This window comes from Rhodnius prolixus, unplaced genomic scaffold, assembly GCF_049639745.1.
Source record: "Rhodnius prolixus isolate KJV_2025 unplaced genomic scaffold, Rpr scaffold_1, whole genome shotgun sequence".
Taxonomy (NCBI): domain Eukaryota; kingdom Metazoa; phylum Arthropoda; class Insecta; order Hemiptera; family Reduviidae; genus Rhodnius; species Rhodnius prolixus.
This window is the reverse complement of record NW_027411581.1, coordinates 48437151-48458914: the sequence shown is the minus strand read 5'-3', so window position 1 is coordinate 48458914 and position 21764 is coordinate 48437151. Positions and strand designations below refer to the sequence as shown.

Here is a 21764-nt window from a genome sequence, read left to right as displayed (position 1 = left end):
CTTTCATTTGCATACAACTTGTAGAATTATACGGTTTCAATATCTGATTTTACATAAACTTCTCAAACTTTTTCAACGAAATTAATTTTTAGTGACATGTTGTTTTAATTCTTTTGTCTTGAACTGATTCAAATTGGGAAAGAGCAAATTGGTTTGTGATGGGATTTTAAGGGCCTTAGGGTCGCTACTTTAAGTAGTATTTCTGTCAGATTCTGCAGCAGTGAATTTAAGGGAGATTCCTGAGACAACGCTACATTAAGGGTGTACAATGATAAGTCATTTATTATTATGCAGTGAAATAAAACTGAACACAGATATGACGTCAACACCTCTAATTACACGTATGAAATTTTCTCCACAATTGAGATGATGAAAAAAGTTCGTCCAATCAAAATATCAAATTTCAAAGATGTAATTACAAATTACAAATATCAAAGCTCAGATAGCCTTGGCGTTTAGTGGTGATTTGAAGAGAGTTCTACTTACATAACACCGGAACGTGACTCCATGACGAACGACGTAGAACTGACCCTGTTGCTAGGGTACGTCTTGGTTAAGAACGTCTTGGCCCTTGGTGCGGCAAGTCGCAGTATGCTAGCAGCTAGGGACGTAAAACCCAAGACCCTCTTTGACGTCACTTTCTACCTCTCTTTAAATCTGTATCTGTCCTAAATGTCTTTTTCTGTATTTTCTAATATGTCTTGTTTTTACCTTAACTTATTCTGTCAATTTCTTTGTTAACCTTGTAGTTAATTAATTTGAATGGTCCAGAGTCCCTTCCCTGTGTACGTACGTATTATTCATGTTATCGTTTTTGCTATTTACATTTTGGTTCCTACAGTAGAAAAAAAAATTTAGAAAAAATGGCAAAATAATTTATACAGACGTTTTGTAAATAATAATATTTTCTAATTTCTCAGTTTCAGATAACTTCTAAAATTATCAACTAAGGAAAGCACTTTTTCGACAAGAAATCTATTTATAAACTCAGACAAATTCGGCAGTCCTTTATATACAAGAAAATAAATCCGTAATAAAATAAAAATTAATATAATTGATGTAGACGTTCGATAGAGCCCTAGTAATCTATCAATAGACAATAGATTAGAGTTCAAACAGGGCTAACAGCTGTGATTATAATGAAGTTATAATGTAAAAGGCCATCCAAATTGGATAGTTTGGCTTCTCTTCAAGTGGGGCGTACAAAGAGTTAAGGTTGATGTTGGCAACGCCTGATTGCTGCTCTGTACCCACGCCCACTGGAGGAACTCTGTCCTCATAAAGTCGCATCCCTTCACAACTGACCATACATTAACAACGAAGTTTCAATCCAAAAATAATTATTTGTTATAAACCTACTTCCACAATCCTCTCTTCCACATCTTAATACCATATTGTCAGGCATTTTCACATTTCTAAGAAACATTATTATAACTTTGTTTGTAAAATATAAAATTGTTTTAAGTAATATTATTATTCAATCCTGGTAATATCTTCGAAACGTCACTGAACTCCGAAGAAACACCACGTACCGAAACGTTGCTATATAACGGATCTCATTACTTAATTTACAGGCCTCGTATTCATACTTGTCGTATTTTTTATCTTATATATTTATATATATATATATATTTATTTTTATCTTATATTTATCTTATATATCTTATATATCAATAGCTCAGTTTAACTTTCCTTGAACAAAAAACTGGGTGTTTTATAAAATATAGAAAATGACAGATTGAAATATCTAAATGTACTATTTTTAACAGTTATGTAAAGCAGGTTCGCTATTCTTTACACTTTCTCTTTCTTCTAGTTTGAGCAATTATTGCTATGGTGTCAAAGTTTCGAAAATTGAGTTTCCATCGATAATAAAAATTTAGAGAACACCAAAGTTTGATTTTTCCCCCTCAAAAACAAAAAACCTGAGAAGATTAAACTTCGTACTTCTTACTGATACTATAAACAATTTTGATAGATTTTGATTGAATAGATAAGCGACTTTTCTGTTTGTAGCATTTAAAAAAGATATCCCATTTTTATTAACTAATAAATTCAGCAAAACTGACTACGTTTACATCACCTTTTTTATCTAATGGTTTTAATTAATTTTTATAGATCGTTGTAAATGTGCAAATTTAAATATTATTACTATCATCTTTATTTAAAACATTTCCCAAGAAAACTGGTTTTTCTTAGGGGAAATTCTTTCTAAACTTGGTATTACTTTTACAATGCACTGTAAACATACTGTATCACCTTTATTTGAAATATATTTAGTTTTACATATATTTTAATAATCACTTTTATTAAAATATTTTAGTCATTTTTAAATTTTAGTTGTTTCTAGATTTTAGAAAATCTACAACTTCCCATCTACAAACTAAATATATAAACATGTTTTGATGGTATAGCTGACTGTTATCCAATCACTTCTGATCCTATTATTTCTGCAAGAAAAACAACTGTGCCCCATACCATTTAAATTTACTAGAAGTAATAATTTACGTTTTTGTAATAATTTAAGAAACAGAACATTGTATGAGTGTTCCTTACCAGATATTTAAATACAAACTTGGTGTACTAAAAGCGTACGTCCAATTTGGCATATATCTAAACAAATACAGCTTTAGAAACACTTTTTTTACATCACTGCTTCATCGTAGTTTAGAAAGGCTACCTCAAAAAGAATTACAGCCACTCATTGACTATGTGTGCGTGCGCCTAAACGAGTGAGTGGTAGAAAGTAACTCTTTGCACAGAGACATCTTCATTTAACAAAATTGGACTGAAAAAAATATGAAGCCAGTGAATACCCTAGAGTCCAAGCTTTCCATCTTGCTCATACCGAACTCTTTTGCTTAGTACGATAACTACTTGGAAGCATGAATATTACAGAGTCAGCACTTTGTTTCATTTCATTTTATGGGACTTTGGTATAAGCTCTCAACTCATTATATAATCATTCATTAATATGAATTGTAGCAATTATGTAAATTGTGTGCATTAGCAATTATTTGTAGATAAAAATTCCTTTTACTACGATCCAAAAAATTAATGTATGTACTAAAATCCATCAAAGTTAGTTAACTCGTGATCCATTTAATGTTATCAAATCCTAATATAACATTCCATACATACCTTGAATTTTCGTTACAGTTGTTTGTTGCAGTTGGAGCGATGCGCCTACAGTTTTAGCAAATAAATTTTCTAGAAACATAATTTCCACTAAAATGTCCTAAGTAATGATTATTTCTTTAGGCGAGCTTTATGTCCAACTAACACCAATTTAGGTATCGTTGACGGAAGCGACTAGCAAACATCCTTACGGTAAATTTCTTTTACTAACCATTAAATAAAATCAAGGCTTAGAACCAGGAATCGAACTTAGTTCCAAATACAATTTAGATTTACGGGCCTTGCCTCTAACCTGTTACCTGCCACAACGACTTAAAAAAATGTAGTATATATACACAATAATGCACTCACAGACAAAATGAAAAACATCCTCACATCTCGGTAAATTACACAAGGAGCATAATTTAATGTCGTTATTACATTTATAATTATTTAAGTACAACAGTTCCCCTCTACACTTAATAACCCAACTGATAGCCACTGAATCTAAATTACTATACACAGGAATTCTGCCATAACTTATTTCACTTTTATACAATTTGTGATAACAGCCTTTTTGTGCGTTTAACCTATACTGAGTAATTAATTTTTTCTTTTACTTTTTCTGTAATTGCATTAACACTATAGTTTGGGGAAAGGAATATCGAGTACTTTCCCCTAGTGTGAATGCTTAGGATGAGTGTATTATATATAGTTGAGAATGTATTTATTAATATGAATGTACTTATTGGCACGTATTTATAGGCGTGAATGTATTTATTGGCGTGAATGTATTTATTAGCGTGAACGTATTTATTGGCGAGAAAGTCGTATGTATGTTTAGGTTAGGTTTTTTATCCCGGAGTTGAAAGAAATTTTATATGAGTATTTCGACCCCATTAGGTTAATTATATTTAGTTCTAGTTTATTTTACGATGTGCAGGAATATTAGTTCAAAGTACTGCACAACCAACTACTAGTAGAGTAAATAGCCTCCTCAGATTTAGTATTCAGTAAAGCCCAAGCAAACAGTAAACGTAGAAATTGTAATACTTTTAGTTTTGCTTACAGTGCACAATAGAAAACAATTAAAATTATTAATCCAGATTTAGATATGCATTACAAAAGTTAGTTGATTTAAGGGATGACACAATCATATTCCACACTCCCCCTCGTCGACAAGGTCGATGAAATAAGAGGGGATGTGTGGATACACTTCTGCAGACCCAGGCTCCACCCTACCTTGTTAAGCAAGGTGTAGTTTTTGGAAGCTATGGGTCTGCATGTGTCATCCCAGCTCGTGTGACGCAAAGAACGAGGAAGATACAAAATAGTGGGCGCTAATGACCAAGGCAGTCGATGCGCCCAAAAAAAAAAACACTATAGTTTTTATTTAGTAATTATTCTAAGGGAACGTCATAATTAATGCAGAATTTTTCCCAATCCTTATACAAATAAATCTTTTTTCTTATAATTTCGTTAATTACGATATGAGGATATCATTCACTCGTCAAGTCAATACATCTACGTACATAGTTAATGTGTAGCCTTCCTAGCGTACAAATAGGTGGGCATCAGATTGGTTTCCAAGTATACGTACAATGTAATCGGGGGCATTAACGGGCAATTTGAAAACTTTTTGAATAAAATATTTTAACAGAACCTCAATCTTATCGTATGGTGTTAAACCCCATATCTGTGCTCCATAACAAATCATTGCCCTCAATACAGCATTGCATACCTGAATCTTAGCGCTAAATGGTATGTTTTTATTCAAAATAATACTGTTGAATGAATTAAGAGCAAATTTTGCTTTTGAATTTCTCCCTTTAAAATGTCCATCAAGAGACAAATTTGAAGATGTGGGCGAATATTTTAATTGGTTAAAATCATATTAATTATTAAATAATTATAATAATACGGACAGATGATAAAACATATGTGTGATATATTGAATGTAAAAAAAATATTGAAGCTAGAGGTTTTTGTTTTATATTCATATAGCGTTGTGTCTTTTGACTGCCTTAACCCATGTTGATGAGAAAAAAATAAAATATGATCTGCCTCGAACCCCACACCTGAAGCTGTGGGGTTCGAGGCAGATCAAATTGGTTCGAGGCAGATCAAATTGGTACGAGGCAGATAAAGTTGATCAGAGGCAGATAAAGTTATATTGCAAAGAAAAGGAAACGAATTGAACATTGAAAAATAGTGAAGAGTTGTCGTATAAACTAATTGATTTGCGAGGAAGTAATAGCAATTCAGATTGTTCATCGGCCGTAAGTAAAACTCAGTTATATACTACATTGGTTTAATTTATTTGCACATATGACGTCATTAGGAGAAATTAATAGAATTAACAAAAATATTAGCAATTCTACCATTAACGCTATTCGAGCACTCCACTTATTAATTTTTGAGTGCGAAGGAAATCGTCAGAAAAGAGCTAGACTCAGAAAATTTGAAGGATTTAGTTTCTTGTTGGATTCAGAAGAATATAAGGCCAAACTTAAATTCATACATGAAAATTTAACTGATGGTGACCTTACACTAATCTGCAATATTCTTAACATTGACCATGACGGAAATGCGGACGAACTATCCAAACGTATTTGTACAAGTCTAATGAATTTAGAAAATTTAAAAATATTAAATGAAGAGGTTAATGAGCAAGAAGATGAAGATACTGAAGAGCAAGATGTAAAAGAAGAAGAAAATAAAGAAGATGAAGAAAGAAGTAATTCAGAGTTGTGTTACCATCCCAAATTTTTATTAAGAGATATAGAAGATTCTATTCGTCCTTTCACCGGTAGTGACAATTACACCGCTAATCGGTGGATTAAAGAATTTGAAGATATGAGGAAATTATTGAAATGGAACGATTTGGAAACTTTTATATATGCCAAGAAATCGATAAAAGGATTTGCAAAAACAGTAATTAATTGTGAGCCGAATGTAAACAGTTGGGTTAATTTGAAGAGGGTCTTAAGAGCTGAATTTCCAACTACGATAAATAGTGCTACTCTACATCAGATGCTAGCTAACAGAAAAATGAAAAAAGAAGAGACACTTAAAGAATACTTTTGTCACATGCGTGAACTGGCCGGAAGGGGTAGTATCGAAGATGATGCATTAATTAAATATACAATCGACGGCATCAATGATGACATTAGAAACAAAGTTGTTCTTTTTGGCTGTTCTACGGTTGCAGAATTTAAGAAAAGAATTGATATTTATGAAGAAATAAAGTTAAGCAGTAAAGTACATCAAGAGAAATGTCAATCGTTAGCATTCAAGAAATTTCCAGAGTCAGTGCAGGAAAGAAGAGTGAAAAATGCAGGTACTACGAGTGTGGCGAATGTTGTTCGATGTTACAACTGCGGGAAAATGGGTCATGTTTCTTCAGCATGCACGGCTCCGAAACGAGAACCTAATTCCTGTTTCAAATGCGGATCTCAAGGACATCAAAGAAAGGACTGTCCAAGATTACGTCCCACATCGAGACAGCTCACGGAAGGTACTACGCATAAGGAGATTGGCTGGATTGCAGAGAGCTCATCGTTAGCACCAACCTACGAAGTAAAAATTAAGCTAGAGGTAAACGACGTAGAAATTAGCGCTACTTTAGACAGTGGTAGCCCAATTTCTCTAATTTCTGAACATATTTTGCCTGTCAATGTTATTATAAGTCCGTATACGCGTAAATTTCAATTTGAAGGAGTCAATAAAAGTAAATTAAATATATTAGGAGAGCTTAAACAAAATGTATCTGTTCATTCAATTAAAATTCCAATTACTTTCTATGTTGTTCCGGAAAATACTATAAATTCTATCTGTTTATTAGGTCGGGATTTTCTTTCATATGATGGACTGCAGGTTAAGTTTCAGGGTAATAATGTTTGTATTGATGTTAAAAGAACATTAGTTGAAGAACCGATACGTGAATGTATTTCTGATATTTTAAATATTGATATTTCCAATAACGTAAAACTTAATGAACCTGATTTGGATATAAATAATGAATTATCATGGGAAATTCAAAGTAAAGTCAAAAATATTATTAAAGAAAATTATAATGATGTTGAAAAACCTAAAGAGCCCGTAACAAATTTAGAGTTAGCACTCACAGTTAAACCCGATTGTCACTTGGGGTATTTAGTGGATGATGAAGGGATTTGTCCCTCCACAGCAAATGTTGCTGCAGTTGCAAATTACCCAATACCCAAAAATTTTCGCGAATTGCATAGCTTCCTAGGATTAATTTCTTATTTCCGAAAATTTATTCATAACTTTGCTATTGTCGCCCAGCCACTATATAAGTTGTTGAAATCTAAAATCAATTTCGTATGGTCCGAAGAAGAATCAAATTGTTTTGAGCGACTTAAGAATTTCCTAATATCAGAGCCGCTGTTAGCTATTTATTCACCCACTGCACTTACTGAGTTGCACTGTGATGCAAGTGCACAAGGCTATGGTTCGATCCTTGTGCAGAAACTGTTCGACAATAAAAGTTATCCAATGCGTACTGCTAACGCTTATGAAGTTATTAAATGGCAAGCATGCTACTCGTTTTTTTCCCAATACCACAAGCCAGTTAAGTTAGTTTTCAATGGGGGTTCTGGCTTCAATCCCAATAAATTTACTAAATTCCATAAAAGTTCACCTATGAACATGAAACCGTGGTTACCTAATAGTTAGCCAATTGCAGACTATTGAACTTATTTGTTTTAAGTTTGCTTAATTTTTCAAACTTAATGTTTTGTACTTTTCTAATTTCTGTTTTGGATTCTAATGTTATTGTTATTTATTTTCATAATTTAAATTTTAATTTTGCTAAGAATTACTGTTTGATTGTGAGACCAATCAAGGTCAGGTTGGACGAGCTGTGGGCGAATATTTTAATTGGTTAAAATCATATTAATTATTAAATAATTATAATAATACGGACAGATGATAAAACATATGTGTGATATATTGAATGTAAAAAAAATATTGAAGCTAGAGGTTTTTGTTTTATATTCATATAGCGTTGTGTCTTTTGACTGCCTTAACCCATGTTGATGAGAAAAAAATAAAATAATAAGAATTCATCATTGTAGTGGTTGTTCTTATTTCTCTTAGTGGATCAACTCCTTCAAAGATAAAGTTATTCCTAAGTACTTGTAGCTATTTACTACCCTCAATTTTCTCCTTGTTATACCACCAAACTTCGTGTCTAGCTGGTCTACCTCCATTCCTAAAGACCATTATTTTGGATTTACTCAGATTTAACTGAAGGTTCCGCCTAGCGAAATACTCCGCAACTGACTCTATCATTCTTTGTAGGGACACCTTGTCTGTGGCAAGATGCACCAGGTCATCAGCATACGCCAGTAACTTGATAATTGTATCGCCTACTTGAACTCCTCCCTCGAGACAATCCTCAATCTCACACAAGAACAGAGAGAATAACAGGGGCTAAGCAGACATCCCTGAATCACACCCATTTTTGTTTCAAACCGTTTTGATAAACTCTCATGATTCCACACCGAGGCGTACGTATCTGTATACAAATTAGTTAATACGTTAATCATTCTACTGGCAACACCTAAGCAAGACAGTTTGTAGAATAGAGCATGTCTGGCCACTCTATCGAAAGCCGCAGAGAGATCAATGAAAAAAGCGAAAACTTTGCGTCGTTTTACAGCTAATCTAAGTTTTACAATTGGCATCAAACTCATAATGTTGTCCAGTTGAATATGGTTTTCTAAACCCCGCCTGAAACTTACCTATTACTCCTCCTATCAACCCAATCGGTCAGCCTATTCAAAAGAAGCCCAGAGAACAATTTAGCTACTGTATTACAGAACGAAATTCCTCTATAATTAGTGACATTGTTTAAACTGTCCTTCTTGTGAATAAGGAAGATAACAGACTCCCTAAAGCTATCCTGTACTTTACCATCTTCATAAAATTTATTAAAAATAATAAGCAGTGTATCTAATAGAATATCTGGGTCATTTTTTAAAAATTCATATGGAATTCTGTCTTTGCCTGGGGCTTTATTGTTTTTAGCCGCACTAAGTACTTGTACCAGATGAAGGGTACATCCAACATTTTGTCAGTAACATAAGGAGCAGAGTAATGTATTCTGCTACAGATTAAGATAGGGTTCAGAAGCGAATTAAAGTGTTCAACCCAATCCCTTATTTCAGTACTTTTATCGAGTTTAAACTCTTTACACTTAAATAACCGCACAATCTCTCAGAAATCTTTCGAATCTCTGAGAGTTTTAAATTTACCAATAGTAGCAGACGTATCCTCTTTTCTTTTTTTTTATACATAATTGCTTATAAGTTTTATTAGCCCTGAGATAGAGAAATTTAACAGTAGATGACTTACTTTGTCTATATAATTTGAGTAGATTGAAGACCCGAGATCGCGCCACCAGACACTCCCTATCAAACCACTTTTGTTTAAAAGTTCTGTTTTTATCATTTTTAGCATTTAATAGATTATTTTCATCAGCGTAGTTCAATAAAATATCAGTCAACATTGGGCATCATCTAAAGAAAAGTCAGCTACTTCTAGAGCTTTCTCAATACTTTCTCTGAACCTATTATTAGGGCTGGAATGCCATTTAAGTTTAGGGAGGAACGGTAATATTTGTTCCTTAGTTACGTCTTTAGTACTAAGGGTCACACTTATCGGGCAGTGGTCAGAGAAGCTTTCATCCAATACTTCAAACGACTCAATCTCTGGCAGCACTTCAACGGAAACCGCACATAAATCTATAACAGACGAGCCTCTCGTTCCAGTTAAAGTAAATTCGCCAACCAGATCTCTTTTTACGCAACCATTCAATACTACAAGATTAAAGTCATCAAAAAAGGCAATAGCTGCACACCGTTACAGTTAATTCATTCTTTCTTTCATTCTTTCTTTACCAGATTGGGCCGATGATGTTGAGCTGCTTCGGGGACGAAAATATTCTATGAGCGGATTTGATAAAGTTGGCGAAGTAGATTTCTTGAGCCGCTTCTTCTTCTTAGTTTCCACCTCATCCGATTCCTCCGCTTCATCTAATTTTATATGTCCAAACATATACGAGTATAACTAATACTTTAAGCTAATATAAAATATTTCTCTTAAAGATGAATAATTGCTAAATCTACAAACATGTTAAAAACTTTAGCTTAATCTACAAAGGTGAATAGATTTTGCTGGAAGTAGTCTTGAGAGCGTGAAATATTTATCAAAGTGAAATTGAAATCGTTTTATAGAAAAACCTCAATGAGTTTCGAACTAACATAGCGATGTAGAGTATGTAAAATAAAGTAGAGCTTTGGTCTACAAAGACCTGACAACTAAGCATCTAGTTTAATCCACTTTATAGTGCGAAAGCCTTAATATTTTAATTTGTTTAGTTTAGAAGAAATGATTTTTAATGATACAAAAAATAAAGATCAAAGTAAATATAGCAACTTTGTATGGTAATGTGTCAAACGCTTGTGGACACATAATTATACAAACTATGTATTAGTTTATAAATAGTGGGCAAGCATCAATTGGTCGAGATGTGTAAAATTTATAAAGATATTTAGGAAAAATTGTCTGTAACAGGATCTTAAGTACATCTCTTAGAAAGCAGACAAATTTGTTTTCTCTTGTTTCTTTTCTTTTTCGGCTGTTGTATTTTGGTGATTTGTAATCTTATACAAAAAGTTCCCAAATAAAATGTTTATTGCTTGCAGCTAGTATATTCATATTATTTTTAAACGTAAAATCAAAAATTAAATATGTCGAAAACAGAAGATCGTTTACTTTCTGTTTTATACAGATTCACAGTATAAAGTCGTAATAAAACGAACGCCCGACTACGAAATGCTCTGGTGCTCTTGAAAATCTGGTAGGAAAAATAAAATAACCTGTTTTAAACTCTACGCGCCTTGCAGTCAACGCCTTGTTGCCAATGGATGGCTCGTCAACGGTTCCTTCTGTTGATCCAGAAGATCCTCTAGATCAGGGGTCGGCAACCTATTTTAAGTCGAGAGCCATTTCTCCTTAAATAATTTTAATAAATCTTACCAAGAGCCGCAAGGATGATAGTGTAAAAAACTCTGTAGATCATTTATATTCGCAAATTATTATTTTATGATATTCAATAACATTTAATTGTTTTATATATTTATTTTCACATATTGCAAAAGTAAATAAACAAATAAATAATAACTTAACGAATGAAAATGCGGCAATCTTAGAATATATAATTATGTACTTTATTTTAATATCATTCTATTCAATTTCTAACCTATCATATCTAAAATTGTTTTTGAAAAAATATCTTTACTTTGATAAATGAAATTTTCATTTTTATCAACAAAATCAAAATATACAATTTATTTTGGACAGGCTGAAGAGCCACACAATTTGGATAAAAGAGCCGCATGCGGCTTGCCGACCCCTGCTCTAGATCCACTGATGAAACCTCTTACATTTTCTTTCATATTATGACGCCAGAAAATAGTTCTAGCGTATCTAGGCAGGACGTCTCCTTAGTGCGCTCTATGTATTGGTTCAATAACACTCTTCTTCAGCAATTGGGTACATGTATTCAATCTCTTTTTACTATTTATTTTTTTGTACTAAAGTCGAGTAGATCCGTGGTTTCCAAACAAACCAAGCAAATGGTAAAATTAAATGTTACTAAAACAAAAATATAAAAAAAGAAATAATGAACGTCATTTTTGTGATTGAATAAATAAAATGAATTATTTAATCTTCGATTAAATATACAATAGCAGTGATTTAACAGTAAACTCAATTCACAAAATTTAATTTACAATAAACAAAATCCTAATTTACAATATGGACCAATGAAAATAAATTCTAATCTTAAATAAAAGCAAAAGCAAATAAAAAATTTTGAGCAATAAAGAATTTATTTCAAATAAAAATAAATAATTATAATTATTGTTAATTAAAAGTCATTTCAAAGTGTTAATGAATTAAAAAAAGGAATCTCCCGTTGCTGATTGCGAAACATATGTACCTATATATTCCAACAAACTTGAAAGTCATCTACACCGAGTTTAATTTTTAAAAAAATTATTAAAGCTGTTTTTTTTAGATATAAATAAGCAGAAAAAAAGTATTCAATAAACTGGTATAAACCAAAACCTTATTTGTGGTATTCTCGATGGTATCTACGCGGAATTTCAAAATTACTGAAGACCCTTCAAGAACTGCTACTGACTCATTAATTTACAACTTTTTGCGATTTTTCGTTTTAGATTTAGGGTGGGTACAAACAAACACATTTAGTTCAGTCTGTAAAAACCACTTCCTCTTCTTACCATGGATATTTCCGATGAAATATCAAAATCGAAACTCTACACGATTGCAGTTCCTATCTAGAAGTGTAAGAGAAACTGAAAGTCTTTTTCTTTTCAATTATCCTCCTTAGTTCATGATTTTTAAAAATGCTAAGATAACAAACTAGTATTCTTTTCACAGAAGAAGTAGTATATCAGCAGAGAATGTTTGACTGTAACATATTAGTGTCGAGCAGACACTAAATTTGTTTACATGTAACGTACGGAGACGAATAGATAGAAGAATGTGTTGCTCAGTGTATAATACTAAGTAGTGGAGTCTTTGTGTAGGCTTAGTAGTGTGTAAGGAATGTATTAGTGTTTGGTTCAATGTAGCGCACATACTAAAATCGGGACACTACTTCTAACTAACTTCCAACTCCTACACTGAACAAGTCCTTCCCCAAATACAATTTGCTTCTCTTCACAAATAGGGCACGCTTACAAACATAGATAGGTACATAAAGACCGACATAATTTGCTGTCATTTAACAATATGAGCAATTACCAAGTGAAAACAGAAGTTACATTAATTGAGAATTTAATAATTAATACATTTCTATTAACGATCCATCAAATGCACTTGTTAACGACGTAAACATTTAACAAATATAATGTTAAAGCCTTCAGCGCCTTCCTTCTATCGGCGTTGGCTGTTCGGTGAAACGCCATTACCAAAAATACAAGACGAAAAGGAGAAAACTCTTTCTCCTTTGCATTTGCAAATATAATTTATAATCATTTTTAAAAAGTTAAATTGAATTTATTTTTTTTAAAACATTAGAAAATTAAAAAAGAATTATCTCTGCAGCAGTGCGTTAGATTAGCCAGGCGATATCTCCTGAATTTGAGTTCTCGTTTAAATTATGAGGCAATCGTATAACTTACTCTCATAACTATCCTTAAAAGGGAAGCTGGACGGGAGTAACTACAGTTCCTGCATTTATGTGTCTATGGCGATGCCTTGAAGGGGGATTCAAGATTTTGTGAGTTAGATTTCTGAAATGGAATTTTTAGACCGATTTCGAAAGGAACTACTTGGAATGTCATGATCTGGGTGATTGCTAGTGGCGGACTCTGTGGCGAATCATAATTAAAAGTTACAATAGAAGATTAAAGCGAAATTATCTCAGAATCGTATGGAGTGGTCTCCCTGGAATAAACAACACAATCAAATAATCTTTTTTTTGAGTGGAGAGGAGGTATTTCGGTTCAATATGCGATACATAAGTACATCTCAATAGCCTCTTCTGATCAAGGAAGCAAACCTTGGGAAAAAACAGGCATATTCTGATAGACCTACTCTTGTAGGATGACCTTTCTTAGCTGAGCTAGCTTGGGAGTAGGACCCTATCCACAAAAAGCACTAAATCGCGACAAAATATAAGAAACACAATACCAAGTATGGATCTGAATGCACTATTCTTCACATACACCCTACTTCGTATTCCAGGGGAAGACTTCATTTAGGATGGACACCCATTAACTTTCCTTTACTTCCACATCTACGGACAAACTTTATAAATATTAATAGACCCATACTGGGTGGACCGACAGTTCAATTACGCTGAATTATTAAGAATACATAATTGTGATGTTATAGTTATTATTTGATTGTGTTGTTTATTCCAGGGAGACCACTCCATACGATTCTGAGATAATTTCTCTTTAATCTTCTATTGTAACTTTTAATTATGATTCGCCACAGAGTTCGCCATTTGCAATCACCCAGATCATGACATTCCAAGTAGTTCCTTTCGAAATCGGTCTAAAAATTCCATTCCAGAAATCTAACTCACAAAATCTCGAATCCCCCTTCAAGGCATCGCCATAGACACATAAATGCAGGAACTGTAGTTACTGATTTACACTTTCTCAATTTCAACCACTCTCATTGCTGATTTTTTCTTTCAAGGGCGTCTCATTATTTGGTGATGGACAGTATTTCTGATACCAGAGACTTCACACTGAAAAGTCTTTAGACGCCAAAGACATTAGACGTTAACACTGTTCAATTAAAATATTTTAGAAAAAGGCAGTTATCTGGCAGGATGGTAATATTACCACTAATATTAATAACAGTTGATAAAATTAAAATTGGAGTTAAGCACGTTCTATTGCGGATCAATGTTCACTGTGAATTTACTCTTAAAAAAGTGTCATTTCCAAAACCATTTAATGCGCTTATTAGTATAGTAATGCCTACTTTTTCAAGCAAGCTTTAATATAACTGCTGATAAGGATGCTTATTTGCAATAATCATAAAATTTGTGCCCAGCTTAAAATCTTCTCCTATAGTCTAAGTGCTTTGTAATTTAAACTTAACCTACAATTCTTTTTTTTTTTCATTTTGCTTTAAAATTTGAAAAGAAAAAAGAAAAATCTAAAGACTGTAGATAAATGATTGTTTTACAGGTCTCAACAGTCCCTGAATTCTTACTACAAAAAGGAGGTCAAAATATCTTGGCTCAGAGTGAAATTTTAAGATAATGTTGCCTTGGGGGAAGACTTGCTCAATAAGAATTATAAAAGGAATTTATTAACACACTTTTATAAAGAAATGAAAGAATAACAAGCTGGAGATCTCGTAACTGTTTTAATTTAAGAAATCAAACAAAATAATTGAGTCTTGTTTCTTTGTTGGTCCTAAATTGTATAACTTGTAGTGCCATTGAAATAATGAAAACTTCTTGCTTTTTGTGGTTGAATTTTATCATTCCAAAAGTTTTGGTCAGGAAAGTTGGTCTTTCAAGAGGTGCCCAATTCTTACTATAAGGGGATCAAAATATATTGGTTCAGAGTGAAGTTTACGAGATAAATTTGCCATGAGGGAAAGACTTGCAAAATAAGAATTTATTCAAACACATTTATTTGTTAAACTATCCTAGGATTACATATTTAAACTGAGCATGAAAAGAAACAATTAACAAATGTTAAATAAAGAATAATTATTCCAATAATGGACTAAATTAGAATAAGGGTAATTTGCATCAATAAAAGTACGAGGACGACAGACGACAGCTACGACTATATTTTCCTTCTAAAAGGGCTTTTTCCTGTCTATACCCTCCAAAAATTTCACTTGTATGACGTAGTAGTGACATATGTTATGACCTGACTATTCCTTAGCATACTCCCACTTTCAATACAAGAGTTTGTTCATTTTTACAAATCGTATTTAAAACACATATTTCCTCGCCTTCCCATTTGTTATTTTATTCAATATTCTTAGGGCAGCAACAATTTATTTTGAAATCCATTTTAAAATAGATAAATAAAAAGACTGTCGAACGTAATTGAACGGTATGTGAACCACCATAAGTCGTTAGATTCTGAAGCGGTTATAAATTCAAATTATAATGTTTATTATCGAAACCTAACAACTTTTGGTTTGGGGGAACAATATTTACATTTTATTCAAAATATAGCCAAAAGAAGGTTGATTAGCCAATTGAGAGTTAATAATTACAAATATTTTAAACTATATTGGAATGGGGTACTCCATAAATTTGAAGGGACAGAGAACTGTTCTATATGTAAATGCCAATTGCCAGAGAATTTAGAACATTATATGATCGAATGCCCTTTGTACGAACCTTTAAGAATGCAGTATCTGGCCAAATATATGAATGGGGTGAATGATAAAGTGGCAAAATTAACGAAATTGCTAGAAATTCAAGACAAAGATCAGGCAAATAATATTTACTTGTATATAGTAGGGTCGCTCAAACTAAGAGCATTTATAAAAAATGAATAGTTTATTTAAAGAATGAATCATAGTAATCTATTTTATTATTATTATTGTTTTATTGTTATTAAAAGTAAATATTTAATTTGTTGTTTTATTATTCTGTTTAATTATTTTACATGTGCTATATATTTTATTTATTATTTCTTTTGAAAATTGAGGGAAAATTATTATTATCATTATTTTTGTATATAATTATTAAATCAAACTCTTTTGTATAAGATATGTATCTTAAAACAAATAAATTATGTCTATGTCTATGTCTATGTCTAAATAAAAAGACTGTTTTAGCAAATTTATTCTCTCGCTTTACGAACCCATTCGTTGTTTTCATCTTTCATTCTGTATGAAACCAGACACATTCTCGAAAGATTCCCTCGTTGTGAGCATTATGTTGAAGCGTATCTGACCTCTCTGACAAATGGAACAACCAATTCATCCTTAGGAAAAGATTTATGGCTCTTAGATATCATTCAGTCACTAAAGTCATCAGTGTTTATCGTTGATGCAAGTCGTATGTAAAATTTCTTCCTTCGATGTGATTTACAAAACAAATAAAACTTCAATGCGCATAACATGCCTCTATTAGTTATTTATTTCCGCTAAACTTTCGAAAAATTCTTTTATTTTATCATTTCTAGAACTGCATAATTTTTGTCTAAAATTGTTAAAAAGCTTAAGAATTTCAATTATCCTTCCGTCGAGTGCACATTGGAGGCCAAAATGTTTGTATCTTTGATCACAACTACTGCTACGTATCAATGAATGAATTATGTGAATCTATTGAAGAGTTTACAGCAGAAAGGTAAATAAGGAGAGAGATTCTCGCATAACTTGGGATTACTACGCTTAAAATTTCATAAGAGAAACAAGATTGATCCTGAAAATCTATATTGCACGTAAAAGTAAACGGAAAAATGGAAATGTAAAACGTTTGATAAATATCTGTATTTCTAATCAAGAAAAGATTTCCCAGTGAAATAACAATTTTTCCAGCTGGGACCAATAATTTAGGGTGAGGGAGAGATCGGTAGATCGTTTTATTAAGTGGCCTTAACTAATTTACATGTTGATTGGCACTGCCATAGAGGAATCGGGGAAAGAGGAACCAATTTCCAACACAAAGGGATAGAATTTATGTAACTTTTAATTTTTCCAGTCTAATGAACTTAATCAATAATCGGATTTTTTTTAATTTCACTTTGTTTCGCATTGTTAAGTAAAATACTGTTTCCGTATCCTGCCACTGTTGCATATTAAGCTACTCTCATAGGAATACGTTACATTATTTATGTGTTAAGGCTGGCATTTGTAAGAGCAAGAGATAACTCCAGGGAGATTTTTTTTCTTCATGTTAATGAGAAGTGAGTTGATAAAAGAGCACCTCAGACTACTAAAGAAGATCAAGTTAGCGAAGTTTTCCTTATATAATGAGCGTAATAACTTTTCACCGAAAGGTTTACTTTTAGACTAAAAGTTTAAAAACAAATCTATATTTATTTGCTTGAAAAATACTAAAGGTAAGTAAGTGTTTCCTGCGACCTCCCTTCCATCAATGATACTTAATTTGAAAGGTGGGATGTTGAACCCAAGACTAAATAGATCATTCAAAATGTTGATTCGCTTCTCGTCCAGAGTCGTTAATGAGATGCTGTGAATTCTCTCAGGGCATCTGGTGGATTCTCTAACTGGACATTGTGGTTTAAGGGGACTTTTCAACAATTTGGACCTTAAGCCTAACCCTTTCTATTGAGTTCGTGAAACGTAGAAACAACGTCCTCTTATAAAGGATTGTTTTGGATATCAGGAGGATAGTTTTTAGGATTTTTGGTCAAAATAAACCTTCAGTAAACCTTTCCGTGTCAAGTTTTTACGCTCATTATACATTGAAAACTTCGCTAACTTGATCTTCTTTAGCAACTCTCTTTTATCAACTCACTACCCACTACCTCCTTGGAATTACCTCGTGCTCTTACAGGTAGAGGTGCTTAGGTTGTATCTTCTCAATGTTATTGTATTGGTCTATTATCTAGGGCCAGTAGATTTCAGTCTGTTTTTCATTGTAGCTTAAAAAAGCCGAAGTGGAGGTAGCATTGGCTCATTTCCACTGATTGTTAAATAATAATTATAATAAACAGGTAATATTTTGTTTTACGCACTCAAACACAGAGTAATGGCTCTGTGATTAGCACACTGATTCCTATCTGAAGATCCCGAGATCAAATCCATCTGCCGTTCTTAGATTTTCTGTTCCTAGAAATGTTATAGCTAATTGTCCGGTGATGAACATAAGGCACTGCACGGAGGGCAGTAAAGAACTTAAAAAAAAGTTATGGACCAATGACCTCAATGTAAATAATAAAAATAATAACCAAGAAATATTTGGTGGTTCAAAAAAACTGCTATTTCAACACCTACCTGTAACAGTCACTAAACTATATTTAAGTCATTATAACTGCAATCAGTATTGTTGCTAATTAATGGCTACTTCTTTACGTACTAATACCATTCAGATCTCGAAAATTTTACATACTTAACATTTCTCTTTACATCGCTTTAAATAAAACCTAAAATCAAGACGGAGAATCAAACCCAGAATACAATTCATCTTAGCTTTGCACGCTTTTAACCTCGCGGCTACCGTATTGTCTTAAGTATCCATTTTATGTTTCCCTTAAAGCTGGTAATGGAAAGTAAGTAGAAATAATAATCGTCAATTTTATTCAGACCGGGCTTAACGTCTAACTACAAAGTTAGGAACGGATAATAATTCTCTGAAATGGTAATAATTTTGTAGAACACTTAATAACGGTTATGAAAGAAGTTATAATTTTGCAGTAATCAAGCCTTCACCGCTTGCTTGAATAAATATACTCAGAGATGATAAAATAACTTGTGACTCTGCTGACAGTCTTTTAAATAATTTTGAAGGAAAGAACATAAACAAATAAAAAAATAAAAGGAAACCAGGAAGAACTAATACCGTGAACCGTTCTTTCAGACAATTGAAAGAATCAGAGTATGACATGGATGATTTGTGAATGTAACGGAACAATTGGGCCATGCCCCCTTTCCTGATCCCCTTAGGAATAAAATTGCTATAAAAAAAAACAAAGCAGAATACAAAGGAACATAAATAATTGTACAACTTTGCTCATAGAGACGTTTACTTTAGCAAAGATATTTATCAAACAAGAAATAACTGGACAAACCTTCTCAACCAGTTTCCTCGGGATTATAAATGTCAAATTTATAACAATAGGTTCAATTGGTTCTAGCAACAACAAAAGTGTTACTGTCGCATTACATTTCTGTTACTGAACATTTTCACTACCAAATAGTTGATTCTGAATTTTAGCCCAAGAAGTGCAATCGTGTTATTTACCAAATTTTTGCTACTTAAATTTCAGCTCTTAGTACAATAAAATTAACCATTGAGACTTATTTTAATGCCATGCTCTATTCTGAAAATAGAGAACTACGGTCAGCCAACTAGACTGCATGTAAATACGAAAAGATGTCTCAGGGTTAATGGTTCAATATGGCACGAAGAGCAAACATCTTATCCTTTATCTAGGGCCGTTTCAAAAATTTTTTTTAAATAGTTCGATCGTGTCTTCTTCACCACTTGCTTTCAATAAATTATAAATTATCAATAACTGAAACCGTTCGGTAGGAAAGTTGTATAAGAGTTGGTACTTAACTTTTGAAACTGTAAGTTTTTGTTTTTAAAGAGACGCAAAATAAAGTACCAACTGTATTATTTCAAGTCACACAACTTCGCACAGAGAAAAATGAACAAAACCAATTTGTAACGATTTTGGGAACTTCTATTTTAGGTTGGTATAAGGCACAGAAACTAGGCCGCAGAAAAAGCTCGTTTCCTTAATAATGAAATAAATTTACAGGACGGCAGATGTAATTAGCACCACAATTTTAAATCGAAATAGGGTCAAAGAATCCATTGTTGAAAGCAATTATTTTTATGAAAGGTACTTTTAAAAAATCACATGCAGCCAGCACTTTGTCACATGCAGTTTGTTATAAAAGAGGCCACTACCAACACTTCTCAATCACGAGTAGATGATGGTCCATTATGGAAGCTTTCACCGCAGTTTAGCTAAGCACCTCTCATGATTTTCAATAAAACTGCCAGAGTTAGCGTATGGCAGTAACATGACAATTTATTCTTCACTGGTGCAGTCAATGAATAAAAGTTTACCAGCAATAATAATTAGAATGCATAAATAGATCATTAAGTGTGCGGACAAAGTGGATTTAATGCCGTGGTGAAAATTATGCAATTGTTTTACTGTCAGCTAAAACCAGTCGGATTTATTCTTGACCACAAATAAAATGAACCGTACAAGAGTTTTTATGAAAACCATAACTCCCCAAAAATTAACAATAATCGAAAATCCGCAATCCTGTACAGATTCTTTTATCTCTTTCTCTCTCGGGGTGTGACTTTGCACTGCGACCTTAAAGCTCTGTTGGCCACTTTTACAGATGCGTTGCTAGTCCTTGCATCCCAGCAAAGATATTTATCAAACAAGAAATAATTGGACAAACCTTCACAATCAGTTTCCTCGGGATTTATAAATGTCAAATTTATAACAATAGGTTCAATTGGTCTGACCTAGATATCCAAGAAACCCCCAGGATAGGTGCGAGTTTCAGAGATAACTTATCCTTCACCTGTAGCTAGAAACCTTCCTGGAGTCTGAATCTTCTTTTATGCCCCAGTCAGTTAGAAAGTGAAGTACCATCTTCCCACCGTATCTACAGGCGCCGACACCTTCTAGATCCAGCTTCATCAGGTGCGTCTGAGCCGATAATGCCCTGCAAAGGAATTTGGTAAGATGGTCGAATTAATGTTTACTCAAGCCTAGTCACGCCTCAGATCTGTCCCGATTATCATTTTCCAGCCAGATCTTCGCCTGCCTCAGACCAGGAAAGCTGCACCCGAGCGTACATCCTCATCTCTCTCTCTTTTTAAAGACTTCCTCAGCAAACCACTTCTAACTGCAAAAAGGTCCCATAAAAATGATTTTGGCGCTTTACCTCGCCATCTCATTTTGTGCCTGGCCCAGGTTATCTTAAAGTGGGTAGAAGCTTCCCGGTAATGTTTTTACGTTAATACGTAAAACATGCATACATGCTAGTAAAACATACGTAGAACATGCAAAGCGTTTGAATCTTTAATTGTGTTACTGTAAAGTACTTATTGGAACTGTTTGAATGGCTTTAGAATAAAGGTTACAATTACGTTTAATACATAAACAGAATTTTGCGCTCATTAAGTCATGATGACCATCCTTCAACCATAGACATTCTACTTTAGCATTTCCTACAAACCATGTCTGTTCCAGTAAAAATGTCTTATCCACCGGAGATAATTGTGAGCAGGAAGCGAAATCGCAGAGCAAAGTAATAAAAATTGGTAAAAAAACCACTTTAAACGATAAAAAAGTTCTTCAGAGGCATCACACTTAATTGATGGATGTACGAGTAGTATTAAATGAAAGTTTAATGTTGCATTTTTT

The 21764-nt window shown here is 33.0% G+C and overlaps 1 protein-coding gene across 2 annotated transcripts in view; it reads right to left on the bottom strand.

Moving 5' to 3' along the window:
* LOC141461438 (uncharacterized) overlaps positions 1-21764 on the bottom strand; it is a 603016-nt gene that overhangs the window by 556613 nt on the left and 24639 nt on the right. The window lies entirely within an intron of this gene.